Raw genomic sequence first — 16,941 nt, 5'->3', positions numbered from 1 at the left:
TTACTTCGTCTGTGAATCATAGTGGATGTGCGGCACCTCTATACTGGGCTATATCATGACGTAGCTGCAATGAGCTTTGTCTACTGTGTTTGGCCCTGCCGAATTTGTGGCCGGCGTGATGGTTGCCGTCTCGAGCCGTGGGGTGCCCACGCGATCCGTAAATCGATCTTGTTTGCCTTGCCTTGTCCTCCAACATATCTTGTAAGTCTGGCGCATATTCCCGTGCCTTGGTACGGGGTGCGGCTTGAGTGGAGGGCCGAGAGGCCTCTCTGTCGCGGCCACGAGGTGTCCGGTCGGCCGCATCAAGTGCTTCCTCCTCTAATCGGGGTAGCAACCTGAGCTTTGGGTAGCTCTTGGAGGGGCGTTCGAGTTTATACTCTTCGGCCGCAAGGACTTCAGTCCATCTGTCGACTAGCAAATCTTGATCAGCTCTAAGCTGTTGCTGTTTTTTCTTGAGGCTTCTTGCCGTGGCTATAAGCCTGCGCTGAAAACGCTCTTGCTCGACGGGATCCTCTGGCATGACGAATTCGTCGTCGTCGAGGCTTGCCTCGTCTTCGGAGGGAGGCATATAATTATCATCCTCGACCTCTCTGTCTGCCGCTCTCTCATGAGGGCTGGTTTCTCCATCCTCCTGTGCTAAATCTTGCTGGAGGGGGTTTTCTTCGGTGCTTTACGAAGTATTATTATCTCCCGTGCTGGAATCACCGTGTTTGTTTTGGCGGGAGTATTATTATCTCACGTTGTCCTACGGACTAAAACCCTCCGGTTTATATAGACACCGGGTAGGGTTAGGGTTACATAGAGTCGGTTACAATGGTAGGAGATCTATATATCCGTATCGCCAAGCTTGCCTTCCACGCTAAGGAAAGTCCCTTCCGGACACGTGACGGAGTCTTCAATCTTGTATCTTCATAGTCCAGGAGTCCGGCTGAAGGTATAGTCCGGCTATCCGAGCACCCTCTAATCCAGGACTCCCTCAGTACTACTTGACCAAAAGTAAATCAAAGACGCGGTGGATTTGTATGAGTACTAATTGATGGCTGCTATTAATGTGAAGGCTGCGTTGTCTATTGGCTGGAGACCCGCCGCACGTTGTCTGTCGGCCGAGGAGCTTCCTTGCGCTGTTCGTGTTGAACCGCATCAGGCCTTCGCGACCGAGCCGCCACCGGTTTTCATTACCGCGTCCGCCTCGCCGCGCCGCTATTCCAAGTCGCCGCCGTGACCGCCACTACTGGATCCTGCCGAGCGCCGCGACAGCGTCACGTCGCCAACTCACCTCCGCATTTGTGCCGAGTTTCCGAGCCGCCGCCACCATGGATTGCGCCTCCTCGAGCCACCACACCTTGGGTCAAACCACCCCGTTGAGCCGCCCCGTTCTAAGCTGCCAGGTCTCGTCATCCGCCAGCCTAGGCCTCTCCTCGCGTAGTTACTTCCTGCCCATGGGCCACTACAGGCTGACCTGCCTCCCGTGCGCCTGCTGAGTCGCCGTGATCACGGGCCGCTAGTTGCGTCCGCCAGTGTCGGCTGCTGTGCGATGGCCGTCTCCGAGTTGCCCTTGACCCCAAACCTGCCTCGGCCTCTAGTCTGTCGCCTCACCGCTGCAAGCACGTCCCTTGCCAAGCAATAAAAGCAGAAGGATCGGGAGATCGAATCAGTTCGTACATCGTCAAGCATTAGTACAAGTATGTGCGAGCTTAAAAAAAGAATGAGAGATACTCAAATCAGGTTTCAATACTTTTCCATGGGAGATTTGCGTATCTGGTGCTGCCTGGGACTGTTCATAAAAAGAAAGTGGTTCGTGGAGACACACCAAGTACTAAGCTTTGCATCAGATTCACTAAAGACGAGGCTGGACTAGCGTCCATACCATGGGATGACCCAGACGTGGATTGGACTTGGGATCCACTGCTGCGCCTCCGAGCTGTTTGCATTAAAGCCGGTGCGCCCCGAGCCACCTCCGCTGGACTGCCGAGCTGCCCGCACTTTCGCTGATGGATTTTTCATGCCCAATGCGACCCTTCCCCTATTGCCAGATTTGGAGGCCATGGTCAACTCCCGTGCGGCAGAGGACACATCTGCTGGGTCAACCCATGTGTGCGTGGACAACCCTGTTCGCTGCGGTGCCCTTACGTGCTATCCTGTTACTTACTGCCTGAAGAAAGGGAGATGTTCGTTTGTGCCATGCCAGTCAATAGAACCGGCCGCAGACGTGTCGCGCTGAGTCACCTCTGCCATGTTGACCCATCAGAGACGTCAGTCTGCCCGAACCGCCGGGACTATATTGTGTCACCGGTCTGCCTGAGCCGCTTCTGTCGCGATGAACGGATCATCGGTCGACCAAGTAAATCAGGTGATATCCATCCAAATTTGATTTATTAGCACATGTTGTTTTTGTCAAAGAACAAGTATATCTTTACCTTGGTCTGCAATATTGTTTATGCAGGGCAATTACTTATGACAAAAAGTGATATTATACCGCGGAAATGGAGGCACACCAACGTCTTTTGGCACAGGTGGTCGTCGTTACTCAACGAACTCCCGCCCCGGCTTACAATGTTGTGGCCGTTTCTCGCAACGGCACCGGCTTACAATGTCGTGGCCGTCACTCGCGACCGCACCGGTTTACAACGCCGCGGCCGACTCTCCCTTCCACACGGTTTATAACGCCGCGGCTGAAAAATCTGTCAGCACCCGCGGCCGACTCGGCCGTAATTAATTTCAGTTTCACCATGGTGATTGATAACCCACAAGTATAGGGGATCGCAACAGCTTTCGAGGGTAGAGTATTCAACCCAAATTTATTGATTCGACACAAGGGGAGCCAAAGAATATTCTCAAGTATTAGCAGCTGAGTTGTCAATTCAACCACACCTGGAAACTTAGCATCTGCAGCAAAGTGTTTAGTAGCAAAGTAATATGATAGTGGTGGTAGCGGCAACAAAAGTAAAGACAAGAAAAGTAATGTTTTTGGTATTTTGTAGTGATTGTAACAGTAGCAGCGAGAAAGTAAATAAACGAGAACCAGTATATGGAAAACTCGTAGGCACCGAATCAGTGATGGATAATTATGTCGGATGTGGTTCATCATGTAACAGTCATAACATAGGGTGACACAGAACTAGCTCCAATTCATCAATGTAATGTAGGCATGTATTCCGTATATAGTCATACGTGCTTATGGAAAAGAACTTGCATGACATCTTTTGTCCTACCCTCCCGTGGCAGCGGGGTCGTATTGGAAACTAAGGGATATTAAGGCCTCCTTTTAATAGAGAACTGGAACAAAGCATTAGCACATAGTGAATACATGAACTCCTCAAACTATGGTCATCACTGGGAGTGGTCCCGATTATTGTCACTTCGGGGTTGCCGGATCATAACACATAGTAGGTGGCTATAGACTTGCAAGATAGGATCAAGAACTCACATATATTCATGAAAACATAATAGGTTCAGATCTGAAATCATGGCACTCGGGCCCTAGTGACAGGCATTAAGCATAGCAAAGTCATAGCAACATCAATCTCAGAACATAATGGATACTAGGGATCAAACCCTAACAAAACTAACTTGATTACATGATAAATCTCATCCAACCCATCACCGTCCAGCAAGCCTACGATGGAATTACTCACGCACAGCGGTGAGCATCATGCAATTGGTGATGGAGGATGGTTGATGATGACGACAGCGATGAATCCCCCTTTCCAGAGCCCCGAACGGACTCCAGATCAGCCCTCCCGAGAGGTTTTAGGGCTTGGCGGCGGCCCCATATCGTAAAACGCGATGATTTCTTCTCTCTGATTTTTTTCTCTCCGAAAGCAAATATATAGAGTTGGAGTTGGCGTCGGAGGGCATCCAGGGGGCCCACGAGGTAGGGGGCGCGCCCTAGAGGGGGGGGGCGCCCCCTGTCGTGGTTCTAAGTCTGACAGTAATGTAGGGGGTAGGTATGGAGAGGCAAGATCTTAGCTATGGAGTAGTTGTAAGCACACAGGATTTATGAGTTCAGGCCCTTCTCGGAGGAAGTAATAGCCCTACGTCTCGGAGCCCGGAGGCGGTCGACTGGATTATGTGTGTATGAATTACAGGGGTGTGAACCCTTTTCACCGAGGGGGAGGGTGCCTTATATAGAGTTTGCCAGACCCCTCCGGCCCTCAGTTATGCAGGGTTTTAAATACATTAAGGTCGGGTGTTACTGGTAACGCCCCTAATAAAGTGCTATGATGACCATAAAAGCTACTTAATGACCGACCGTTAGCGTGCGGAGTGACTTTAGGTCTCCTGGCCGTCGAGTGGTTGGATCTTGGTCGAGTGATTGCTTCTTGGTCGAGTGTCTTCGAGTCTGTCGAGTGGAACACCTCCAAGTCGATTGAAAGGTGATTTCTTCTAGAGATGTCCTTGGGTAGGGCAGTTAGGGCAGGTCCATGACCCTACCCTAGGTACATAGCTTCATCATTAGCCCCCAAATGGATCGAGGTTTGAGTGGGAAAGGAGTCGAGAACTTCTCCGACTCATTTTTCATGCCATGAGCATATCTTGTTTCGGATCAATGAACCTGAGTGATGACAGCAACTTCCTTTTCAGTCGCCTTGATCCATTCTTAGTTTTTTGTCGAGTGAGTTTCTTTACTTGAGAAGCTCCGAGTGACGGTGTGGAGGAGATCTTTCGTCTGACAAGTTGTTCTGCTGCCCGCAGATTTCGCGGGATTCGAATTTTGGGAAGCGCGCGGGACGAGGGAGGCCACAGTAATCGGATGGGATAGGGCGGAGCCGCCTAGATCTCCACGCCACCTTTTTTGCCACGTATCATGCGCGCGATTGTTACGGGATTTGACAGGATCGCCCAGGCCTACCAGTCAGCCACTTGGAAGCAACCTCTTATAAGGCGTCGGACCGGGGTTTCTTGAACAGTGCATTCTCATTTCCTCTTCTCTTCTTCAGGCTTCTTCACCGCGTTCGCTCTCGCACCAGCGCCACCGCTCCGTACACGTCTCGCCAGCGACGATGGGGAAGGAGAAGACGGCGGCTCTGGAGCGGGCGAAGAAGGCGACGACGAAGGCGGAGGGGAAGGCGACCAGTCGGGTGGATCTTCCTCACGAGCCGGCCTGCCGAAGGGCTGGATACAGGGCGACTGGATCTGCTCGGCGATCCGCCAAGAAGACCTCGACGACCTAGCCGACGGAGGACTGATCCCCCATGGATCGGCGCGGCTTCCGGGGAAGGAATCCGAGCCGCAACCTCAGGAGGGTGAGCGCGTTCTCCTTGCCACCCACGTCGACCGTGGATTTTCCTTGCCTCCTCACCCTTTCTTTCGGGGATTTCTGAATTTCTTTGGGGCACAACTCCACCACTTCACTCCCAACACAATCGTGTATCTCGCTGCTTTCGTGTCTTTGTGCGAGAATTTCTTGGGTTGTCGGCCTCACTGGGGTCTTTTCAAGCACATTTTCACCTGTCGTTCTCAAACAGTGAAAAAGGCCAATCCGAGTGACGAGAGAACACAAGTGATTCAGATGTGTGGGGATCTTGGTGTTCAGATGAGAGGGAAAAGTTCCTTTCCGGCCATGATTCTTCCTGACTCGGTCCGCGGATGACAGTCGACCTGGTTTTACTGCAAAGACCCGTCGACGCCAGGGCAGTCGACTGGCCTCCCTCCTTTTACCATGGACCGAGTGAGGAAACCCTCCTCTTTGAAGGTGCTCCCGGAGGAGAAGGCGCAAGTTAGGGTGATGGTCGAACGAGTGGTCCAGCTTATCCGTGACGGGGTCACTGGTATGGATCTCTTGGAGGTTTTCCTTCGGCGGCGCGTCCAGCCTCTGCAAGCTCGAGACCATCCGATGTGGATGTATTCGGGTCTTGACGACACCACTCGGATTCACCCGGAGGAGGTCGATGACGACACACTGGAGGGATGGCTGTCGGGCATTACCAGAAACAAGGACAACCTCAGGGGAGCCAGGAGAGTTCCTCCATTCGACCAGTCCCACGAACCAGAAAAAGGTCCGATTCTGAGCTTTTATTATAATCTGAATTCACTCGCGCAGCTGTCTATACTGCGTCGACTGACTTTATTCTTCCTGCTTTCTTTCAGGCCCTTATCGAAATGTACTCAGTGCCCAACGGAGAGCAAGAGCAAGATCTGGAAGGAGAGGCGAGCGGCGGCGACAGTGGCGAATGGCATTCTGACGGAGAAGAGGACGAAGAAAGCGACGACTCAAGTGACGAAGAAGAAGTCGAGTCGCCTCCTCGCAGGGAGAGGCGATCCAAGCTTGACCAAGAACGACCGAGCGCCCGTGAAAAGGCGATTGCTCAGACTGGTCAGTCTTCAAAGCGTCCTCGGACATCTTCACCAACCCCAACTGAAAAAGTGTCAAAGCATCTCAAAGTTGCAGAGCAGAAGCCTCGGAAGGCGTTGCCGGAGATTAAGATTGACATCCCCGTCGCTTCTGCGTGAGTGTCTCCCTTTGTATTCACTCGACGCTCCGTGCTGTTTATTTTTTCTTGATTTAACCAGACGAACTTTGAACTGGCAGCGCTGCTACTTCCGGGACCTCAGCTTACAGAGATGAGGATGAGGTAATGGAGGATGCAGTCACTTCCAATCTGGGTATGATTTCTGTCATTCTGTCTTTATTTGGTCGACTCAATTGCAATGTGTACCATTGGGTGATGTGATTTTGGCGATTGATCTTTGAACAACTCCTAACATTATTGACCTCCCCGATGATGATGATGATGAAGAGCCTGAGAGGCCTTTGACGAGGAAAAATAGGAAAGCTCCTACAAGCAAGGTGCCACAGTCGACGCCGATGGCGGGACTAGTCATTCAGGACGCTGATGATGCCAATCGGGGTTCTGTTACCTTCACCATACCATTGTCGAGTGCCCTGCCTTCTTTGTCGACTGCTCAGGCTCCTACCGACCCACCTTCAGTTTTTGCAATCCATCATGTCCTAGAGGACGAAGTGAATGCTGCCAAGGAAGCCATACGCCAGGCGGGCATTATGATGGAGAAGGTGAAGATGGTGCGGGACGCCAGTCAGGCCGCCTATGACGCCAGCTCGGCTCTCCAAAGCAATATTCAGGTTAGCTAGTCACCGCTTGTTCTATTAGGATATGCTACCTGGAGACTCTCTTTCCGAAAATCTTTGCATCTGTACACCCAGTGGGTGTGTCGATTGAATTTTTGGACTAGTGGGGGCACGCTGAGTGCACCCACTGGGTGTAGTCCCCGAGACTACGGTGGACTGCTGGCAGTCGACTATAGTGTTTGTATTTTTATTCTTTCGCTTGATCTGGTCTGGCCATGTCGAGTGTAAACTGTTAGCTTCGCTCTTCCACTCGGTCTGGGCGAGTGGGATCAGAACCGGTGGGGGCACGCCAAGTGCACCCACTGGGTGTAGTCGCCGAGACCGCGGTCGACTGCTGGCAGTCGACTTGGGTCTGAACGGCTTGCTATCCACTTCTTTCTCTCTCTTTTTTTACTCCCTGCACTCGACTCCGGCGGGCTGGTCGAGTGGGATCAGAACCGGTGGGGGCATGCAAAGTGCACCCACTGGGTGTAGTCCCCGAGACTATGGTGGACTGCGGGCAGTCGACCGTAGTCTTAGTATTGATTGTCTTTGTCGTTTTTCGCTGTAAAATAACTTCCCTCCCTGATTGCAGAAATCTTGTGATCTTGGAGCTCGCTTTGCTGACTTGGAGAAACAGCAGATCCAGCTAAATCTTGACTTGGAATTGGACAAGACAGAGCTGCAAAAGGCCAAGGACGACGGCAATGGTAAGACGCGCTTGTCGACTGGTTTGTCTTAGACTTGAGTACCCTTCTGCTCTTTCTGAATCAAGCACCATTTCTTTGCAGAAAAACTGAACGAAGCTCTGGCGAAGAAGGATCAGGATTTGGCTGCTGCTCAAAAGAAAGCTGACGACAGAACCGCTCTGGCTGAACAGAAACTGGCTTCAGTCGGCCAATTGGAAGAAGAGAACGCCAAGATGAAATCTGCCCTGAACGAAGCCAACAAGGAGTGCACGCGCTTGAAGAAGGATAATCTCAACCTGTACGAGAAGATGGAAGGCATCGCTCGCAGGAGGGACGATCTGGAGAGCTATCTGAGGAGCCTTGCCAAGAAGTTGTTCATCAAGCTTGAAGGTATACATTTTGTTCCGACTGATGTTTTTTTGTCGACTCAGCATACGAAAATTGACTTATCCTTGGATCGTGAATGCAGAGTTTTGCCAGAACTTCGAGGAGGAGACTGGGCGGATTGAGCCAGGTTTGGACCCATCAATTCTCCCGTGAAAGATGAAACTGCCATGAATCTGCTCCGACTGGAATCCCGCATCAATGGTGTTGTGGACTACTTGGCTCGACTGAAGGTCGCCACGTCACGGATCGACACGGCACTTTGGCCAGAGGCCACGCTCCAGAATGATCTTGAGTCCCTGATGACTCGACTTAACGAGATCCCTGATCGAGTGCAGGAGTGGAAGAAATCTTTTGCCCGGTGTGGTGCTGATGTGGCTCTGTCTTTGGTTCGTGTCCACTGCAAGGAGGTGCGACAAGATAAGCTGGCAGCAATCAAGGTCGCCAACACCCAGAGGCATGACTTCCGATCTTTTATGGAGACTTTTATTGCTGCAGCCACTCGGATCGCCGACGGCGTCGACCTGGACGAGTTCGTCGAGCCTGCCAGTCCTCCTCCTACGGAGTGAACAAACTTTTATGCCCCACCTTAAATTTGCCTCGGAATGCCGAGTGTTTTTTGTAACCGTTAAACTCTTTCGGGCTGAATGCCCGAGCACTTCGATCTGCGGTCTAGAACCTTTAGGATTTATCTGAACTTAGTTTATCATTGAATATCTTCATGAATTCTCCGTTGAGTGGAACTTGTTCTTCACTCGAGACAACTTTTGTATTTGTGGCGCAGCTCCGAAGGAGATGGTAGCAGTCGGGCTACACCTCGTTGTCCTTGCGGGTCGGGATGGAGCGTACGTTGTATTTGTGGCGAAGCTCCCAAGGAGAAGGTGGCAGTCGACCTGTACCTCCCCGTCCTTGTGGATTGGGATGAAGCGCATGTTGTATTTGTGGTGAAGCTCCCAAGGAGAAGGTGGCAGTCGGCCTGCACCTCGCCGTCCTTGCGGATTGGGATGAAGCGCATGTTGTATTTGTGGTGAAGCTCCCAAGGAGAAGGTGGCAGTCGACCTGCACCTCGTCATCCTTGCGGATCGGGATGTGTTTCGTACTTAGGCGAGTACTGGACTGCAGCTAAGCCTCCGAATGGTAGGGTTGCTCTCCACTCGGTAGGATTTTTCAAACTTAGGCGAGTACTGGACCGCAGCTAAGCCCCTGAGTGGGAGGGTCGCTCTCCACTCGGTAGGATTTTCAAATACTTAGGCGAGTACTGGACTGCAGCTAAGCCCCCGAGTGGGAGGGTCGCTCTCCGCTCGGTAGGATTTTTCAAACTTAGGCGAGTACTGGACTGCAGCTAAGCCCCCAAGTGGGAGGGTCGCTCTCCACTCGGTAGGATTTTCAAATACTTAGGCGAGTACTGGCCTGCAGCTAAGCCCCCGAGTGGGAGGCTCGCTCACCACTCGGTAGGATTTTTCAATACTTAGGCGAGTACTGGACTGCAGCTAAGCCCCGAGTGGGAGGGTCGCTCTCCACTTGGTAGGATTTTTTCAAAACTTAGGCGAGTACTGGATTGCAGCTAAGCCCCCGAAGTGGGAGGGTCGCTCTGCACTCGGTAGGATTTTTTCCAAACTTAGGCGAGTACTGACTACCAGCTAAGCCCCCGAGTGGGAGGCTGGCTCACCACTCGGTGGGATTTTCAAATACTTAGGCGAGTACTGGACTACGCTAAGCCCCGAGTGGGAGGTTGGCTCACCACTTAGTGGGATTTTCAAATACTTAGGCGAGTACTGGACTGCAGCTAAGCCCCCGAGTGGGAGGCTGGCTCACCACTCGGTAGGACTTTTCAAACTTAGGCGAGTACTGGACTGCAGCTAAGCCCCCGAGTGGGAGGCTGGCTCACCACTTGGTAGGATTTTTAAATACTTAGGCGAAACGGGTTCGCAGCTAAGCCTCCGAGTGGGAGGCTCGCTCTCTACTCGGTAGGATTTTCAAATACTTAGGCGAAACGGGTTCGCAGCTAAGCCTCCGAGTGGGAGGCTGGCTCACCACTCGATAGGATTTTATTTTTACAAACTTAGGCGAAATGGATTCGCAGCTAAGCCACCCACTGGGGTTTTTTTCACGCAAACAAAAACAATGACGTTCACTGGGAAAATTATAACGCTCTTGTCTTTGATAAATAAACTACATAAGTTTTTCTTATTACATCTCATCCGAGTGAGAATTCAAGTATAAAAGGGGCGGAGCAGCTCCGCATTCCAGGCTCGTGGCTCATCAATCTGGCGATCGACATTATAAAGGTGGTACGCTCCATTGTGGAGGACTCTGGTGACTATGAAGGGACCTTCCCAAGTAGGAGCGAGTTTGTGTGGTTTCTGCTGATCCACTCGGAGGACCAAGTCTCCTTCTTGGAAGGCTCGACTCTTCACATTTCTGGCATGGAATCGACGCAAGTCTTGCTGATAGATGGTCGATCGGATCATGGCCATTTCTCTTTCTTCTTCCAGGAGGTCGACTGCGTCCTGCCGGGCTTGTTCTGCTTCATCTTCAGAGTAGAGCTCGACTCGGGGTGCGTTGTGAAGCAGGTCACTCGGCAAAACTGCTTCGGCTCCGTAGACCAGAAAGAATGGGGTTCTTCCAGTCGATCGGTTCGGGGTTGTCCTCAATCCCCAAAGAACTGATGGAAGCTCGTCGACCCATGCACCTGCTGCGTGCTTGAGATCGCGCATCAGTCGGGGTTTCAGTCCTTTGAGAATTAAGCCGTTTGCTCTTTCCGCTTGTCCATTCGACTGGGGGTGAGCGACCGAAGCGTAGTCGACTCGTGTGCCCTGAGAGGCGCAAAAGGCTCTGAATTTGTCGGAATCGAAGTTTGACCCATTGTCAGTGATGATGCTGTGCGGAACTCCATATCTGAATATCAACTCTCTGATGAAACTGATAGCAGTGCAAGCATCAAGATTCTTGATAGGCTTAGCTTCAATCCATTTGGTGAACTTGTCGACTGCTACTAGCACATGAGTGAAGCCGCTCCTGCCCGTTCTCAGTGGTCCAACCATGTCCAGTCCCCAAACAGCGAAGGGCCAGACGAGTGGAATGGTTTTCAGGGCTGACGCGGGCTTGTGCGACATATTGGAGTAAAACTGACATCCTTCACATTTGTCGACTATCTCTTTCGCCATTTCATTCGCTCTTGGCCAGTAGAATCCCGCTCGGTATGCTTTAGCCACAATGGTCCGAGAGGACGCATGATGACCACAGGTCCCCGAGTGGATATCATCAAGGATTATCTGACCTTCTTCTGGTGTTATACACTTCTGACTGACTCCAGTCGCGCTTTCTCTATACAACTGTCCCTTTATGACTGTAAAGGCCTTGGATCGACGGACGATCTGTCGAGCCTCTTCTTCGTCCTCTGGGAGTTCTTTCCTTAGGATGTACGCGATGTACGGTACCGTCCAGTCGGGAGTGATGACCAAAACTTCCATGATCAGGTCGACCACAGCTGGAACTTCAACTTCAATCGGATCCGTGGCACTTTTTGGCTGCGGGGCTTCTTCAGTGAAGGGATCCTCCTGAACTGATGGTGTGTGGATGTGTTCCAAAAACACATTGCTGGGAATGGCTTCTCTTTTGGAACCTATTTTCGCCAAATCATCAGCTGCTTGATTTTTCAGTCGGGGTATGTGATGAAGTTCTAACCCCTCGAATTTCTTCTCCAGCTTTCTCACTGCATTGCAATAACCAGTCATGGCTGGACTTCTGACGTCCCACTCCTTCATCACTTGATTAACCACCAAATCTGAGTCGCCATAGACCATGAGGCGACGGACGCCGAGTGAAATGGCCATGCGCAACCCATATAAAAGTGCTTCATATTCTGCTTCGTTATTGGAGGAATCAAAGTGGATTTGAAGAACATATCTGAGCTTATCTCCTCGGGGGGAGACCAATACTACCCCGGCACCGGAACCATTCAGCATTTTGGAACCGTCGAAGAACATGGTCCAATGCTCCGAGTGAACCTGAGTCGGCAGTTGTTGTTCAATCCACTCGGCGACGAAATCTGCTATTGCTTGGGACTTGATAGCTTTCTTTGCCTCAAACTTGATATCTAGAGGAAGGAGTTCAATCGCCCATTTTGCCACTCGACCAGTTGCATCTCTGTTGTGCAGGATCTCTGACAATGGAGCGTCGCTGACGACTGTAATGGAATGATCAGAGAAGTAGTGAGCAACCTTCTTTGTGGTCATATAAATCCCATATACAAGCTTCTGATAATGAGGATATCTTTGCTTCGACGGGGTCAAAACTTCAGAAATATAATATACTGGGCGCTGAACTTTGAAGGCTTTTCCTTCTTCTTCCCGCTCGACCGTAAGTACCGTACTGACGACTTGTCCCGTGGCTGCGATGTAAAGCAGCAAAGGCTCTTTGCTGATTGGGGCAGCAAGCACCGGCTGGGTGGAGAGCAGAGCTTTGAGCTCTGCAAACGCTGCATCAGCTTCAGGAGTCCACTCGAACTTGTCTGACTTCTTCATCAATCGGTAAAGAGGCAATGCCTTTTCACCGAGACGAGAGATGAATCGACTTAAAGCGGCCAAGCAACCAGTAAGCTTCTGGACGTCGTGCACTCGCACAGGACTTTTCATTCGGAGTATAGTACCGACTTTTTCTGGATTGGCGTCGATTCCCCGTTCGGAAACGAGAAAACCGAGTAACTTTCCGCCAGGAACTCCGAATGTGCACTTTGATGGATTAAGCTTGATATCATACCTCCTGAGGTTGGCAAAGGTTTCAGCAAGGTCAGTCAGCAGGTCGGAACCCTTCCGTGACTTGACCACAATATCATCCATGTATGCTTCCACATTCCGACTGATTTGAGTGAGCAAACACTTCTGAATCATCCTCATGAATGTGGCTCCGGCATTCTTGAGGCCGAATGGCATGGTAACATAACAGAAGCACCCGAATGGAGTGATGAAAGCTGTTTTGATCTCGTCAGGTCCATACAGACGGATCTGATGGTACCCGGAATAGGCGTCTAAAAAAGACAGTCGCTCACATCCCGCAGTCGAGTCGACTATCTGGTCGATGCGGGGGAGAGGAAAATGATCTTTCGGGCAGGCCCGATTGATATGTTTAAAGTCAATGCACATGCGAAGTGACTTGTCCTTCTTGGGGACCATGACAACATTGGCGAGCCACTCGGAGTGGTAAATCTCTCGGATGAACTCCGCTGCTAAGAGCCGAGCCACCTCCTCACCAATAGCCTTTCTCTTCTGGACGGCGGACCGTCGGAGATGTTCTTTGACAGGTTTCACTTTTGAGTCGACTCGTAGGCGGTGCTCAGCCAGCCCCCTGGGAACACCCGGCATGTCAGAAGGCTTCCATGCGAAGATGTCCCAGTTCTCACGGAGGAACTGGATGAGCGCTTCTTCCTATTTGGAGTCGAGTGTTGTTGAGATATGAGTCGGAGCAGCACTGGGATCGGTCGGGTGAATGTGAACCGGCTTCGTTTCACCAGACGACTGAAAAGCTGATTCTGTAGCGGGCTTCTTGGCTCGCAACAAATCACTCGGGTCTGCAGTCTTCTGGTACTCCTGCAGCTCCACCACTGCCATCTGAGCATCAGCGATCTTTGAGCCTTTCTGAAAACACTCTTCTGCTTTCTTCCGATTGCCCGTAACAGTGATCACACCTTTGGGACCAGGCATCTTCAATTTGAGATACACATAACATGGTCGAGCCATGAAGCGTGCATAAGCTGGCCTGCCCAAAATAGCGTGATAAGCACTCTGGAAATCCACAACTTCGAACGTCAACTTTTCTTTGCGGTAATTCTTGGAATCACCGAAAACCACATCAAGAGCAATTTGGCCGAGTGACTCAGCCTTCTTCCCAGGAATGACTCCATGGAAACTCATGTTGCTGGTACTGAGTCTGGACATCGGAATGCCCATCCCTTTCAACGTCTCAGCATACAGTATGTTCAAACCACTGCCACCATCCATCAAGACTTTGGTCAGTCGAGTGCCTTCAACAACTGGGTCGACCACCAAAGCTTGCCTCCCAGGGGTGGCAATGTGCGTTGGGTGATCGGACTGGTCGAATGTGATGGCAGTCTGAGACCACTTCAGATAACTGGGTGTCGCCGGAGCAACCATATTCACCTCACGGTTGATAACTTTCAGTCGACTTTTGCTTTCAACATCAGCAAAAATCATCAAGGTGGAATTGACCTGGGGGTATCCATCATCACTGTCTTCCTTGTCCTCAACTTTGTCCGACTCCTTTTCCTTATCTTTGGGCTGTTTGCCCTGGAACTGCTGGATCAAGAGCCGACACTGTCGAGTGGTATGTTTCGGGTAAATGAACTTACCCTCTTCATCTTTCTTGGTGTGGATGTGACATGGCAAATCCAACACATCATTTCCGTCTTGGTCTTTAACTTTCTTGGGGTTCCAAGGCCCTTTGGGTTTCCCCTTAAACTTTCCTTGAGTTACAGCCAAGGCTTCCCCAGGAGCAGCTGGCTCGGCTTTCCGCTTCTGTTTCCGATTGGAATTTCCTCCTCCGGTTTCTTGGGCGACTGACTTGTGCTTGCCACTCCGGAGTCGATCCTCATCTTCACCATTAGCGTACTTGGTGGCAATCTCCATCATCCGATTCAGAGACATGTCTCCGGTTCGACCGAATTTCAGATTCAGTTCTCTGTACTTGACGCCTTCTTTGAAGGCACAGACTGCTTGGTGATCAGGCACATTCTCTACCGTGTGATGTAACGTGATCCATCTCTGGATGTAATCCCTCAAAGTTTCATTCGGCTTCTGCACGCAAGACCGCAGTTCCGTCAGCCCTGCCGGTCGCTTGCATGTTCCTTCAAATGTGGTGACAAACACTCGGGCGAGATCTTCCCAAGTGTAAATGCTGCTGGGTGCTAACTGATTCAGCCACGCTCTGGCCGAGCCCTCCAACATGAGAGGCAGGTGCTTCATGGCCACTTCATCATTGCCACCGCCAATCTGGACAGCCACTCGGTAGTCTTCAAGCCAAGTATCGGGCTTGGACTCACCAGTGAACTTACTGACTCCAGTCGCCAACCTGAAGTTGGGAGGAATCACAGCGGCCCTGATGGCTCTACTAAAGCACTCTGGCCCCGAAACATGTACTCTGCTGCTGGTAGGTGCATCTCTGTCGTGACCTTCTCGGTGAGCTCTGTTCCTGTCGACCAAACCTTGAACGAGAATGGATCTCGCATCAAAGCCTGGTTCCCTGGGGTCGACTGGAATCCTTCGCCCAACACTATGAGGGCGCCTGTCATCCTGCTGTCGAGGCACATACGATCCACTCCTCGGGGGAGGGGTGGGCACTCGACGTCGATCGTCACGATCGAATCGGTGATCATACTGCTCACGGTTCCCGTACTGATCACGCCGGTCCCCACGTCCCTCACGCCTCGGGGGCGATCTTGGGCTATGAGCCGACTGGACTGTGTCTGCAGCAATGGATCTGCTATGAATCCTGTTCCGCGACTGAGAAACAGCGGAATTCTGGTCTCCTGCTGCCCGGAGTAACGCTCTGATCTGCAGCAAGCCTCTACCAGCCTCTGACTGGGAAGGCTGAATCGACTCTGCTATACGGGCTGCAGCTGCTAAATTCTGAATCGGAGTTCGATATACCTGCGGGGGCGGAAAGAGCTGACGTCGACTGGATTCTGGAACCCGTTGTCGCGCACGCTCGTCGAGTGCTCGCTGGAGGTTCTCCAGTCGAGTGCGCTCAGCCAAGTTTGCCAGGCGCGCGTCCTCCAAGGCACGAGCCTCGGGGGTTTCTCCAACGATAGGAGTGTGCAGTGCATCCATGTTCCGGCGACGAAGTTCTTCTCTCTGCAGCGACGTGAGAGGCTCGGGGAGATATTCCTCATGGGGACGCGACGGGTCGCCTCCACCTGCGCCTCCGTCGGTGCGGGGAAAACCGGGAGGACTGGGCGGTCCATCGACCATCAGAACCTCCGCCGCCGGATCACTGCTGTCGCACTCGGATGCGGTCTCTGCGGAGCCAGTCGAACAGGCCGTAGAGGGATTCGTCGGGCTCGATCGCCGCGACTTGAGGGGTGGCCGACTGGCGTGCCACCGCGTGTCTCACCCACCGCTGAAGTCTCGACCGACCGGAGCGCTTGCGCCGGCGGGAAACAGGGAGGGAGGACAACACAGGGGCCGACCGATAATGGGTCGACGGTTGCCGCAAGAGGACGCCGCGGACGCACGCGCGAAAGTGCGTTGCCCCGCGGACAGGGAGTGCGTCCACGTCGAGCGGAGCCTCCTGAAGCCAAGCGGAGTCGTCGGCGATGAACGTGAGCGCGCCGAGACGGATCTCGCGGCCCTCCACCAAAACTCCGCCAGAAACCATGATGATTTGGATCGGAAAAGATCGCAACTCCTCCAACAAATCGCTAAGACACCGGCCCCAAGGTGGGCGCCAACTGTCGTGGTTCTAAGTCTGACAGTAATGTAGGGGGGTAGGTATGGGGAGGCGAGATCTTAGCTATGGAGTAGTTGTAAGCACACGAGGTTTACGAGTTCAGGCCCTTCTCGGAGGAAGTAATAGCCCTACGTCTCGGAGCCCGGAGGCGGTCGACTGGATTATGTGTGTATGAATTACAGGGGTGCGAACCCTTTACACTGAGGAGGGGGGTGGCTTATATAGAGTTCGCCAGACCCCTCCGGCCCTCAGTTATGCAGGGTTTTAAATACATTAAGGTCGGGCGTTACTGGTAACGCCCCTAATAAAGTGCTATGATGACCATAAAAGCTACTT

Source organism: Triticum aestivum, chromosome 4A (assembly GCF_018294505.1).
Source record: "Triticum aestivum cultivar Chinese Spring chromosome 4A, IWGSC CS RefSeq v2.1, whole genome shotgun sequence".
NCBI classification, from domain to species: domain Eukaryota; kingdom Viridiplantae; phylum Streptophyta; class Magnoliopsida; order Poales; family Poaceae; genus Triticum; species Triticum aestivum.
This window is presented reverse-complemented; position numbering follows the sequence as displayed.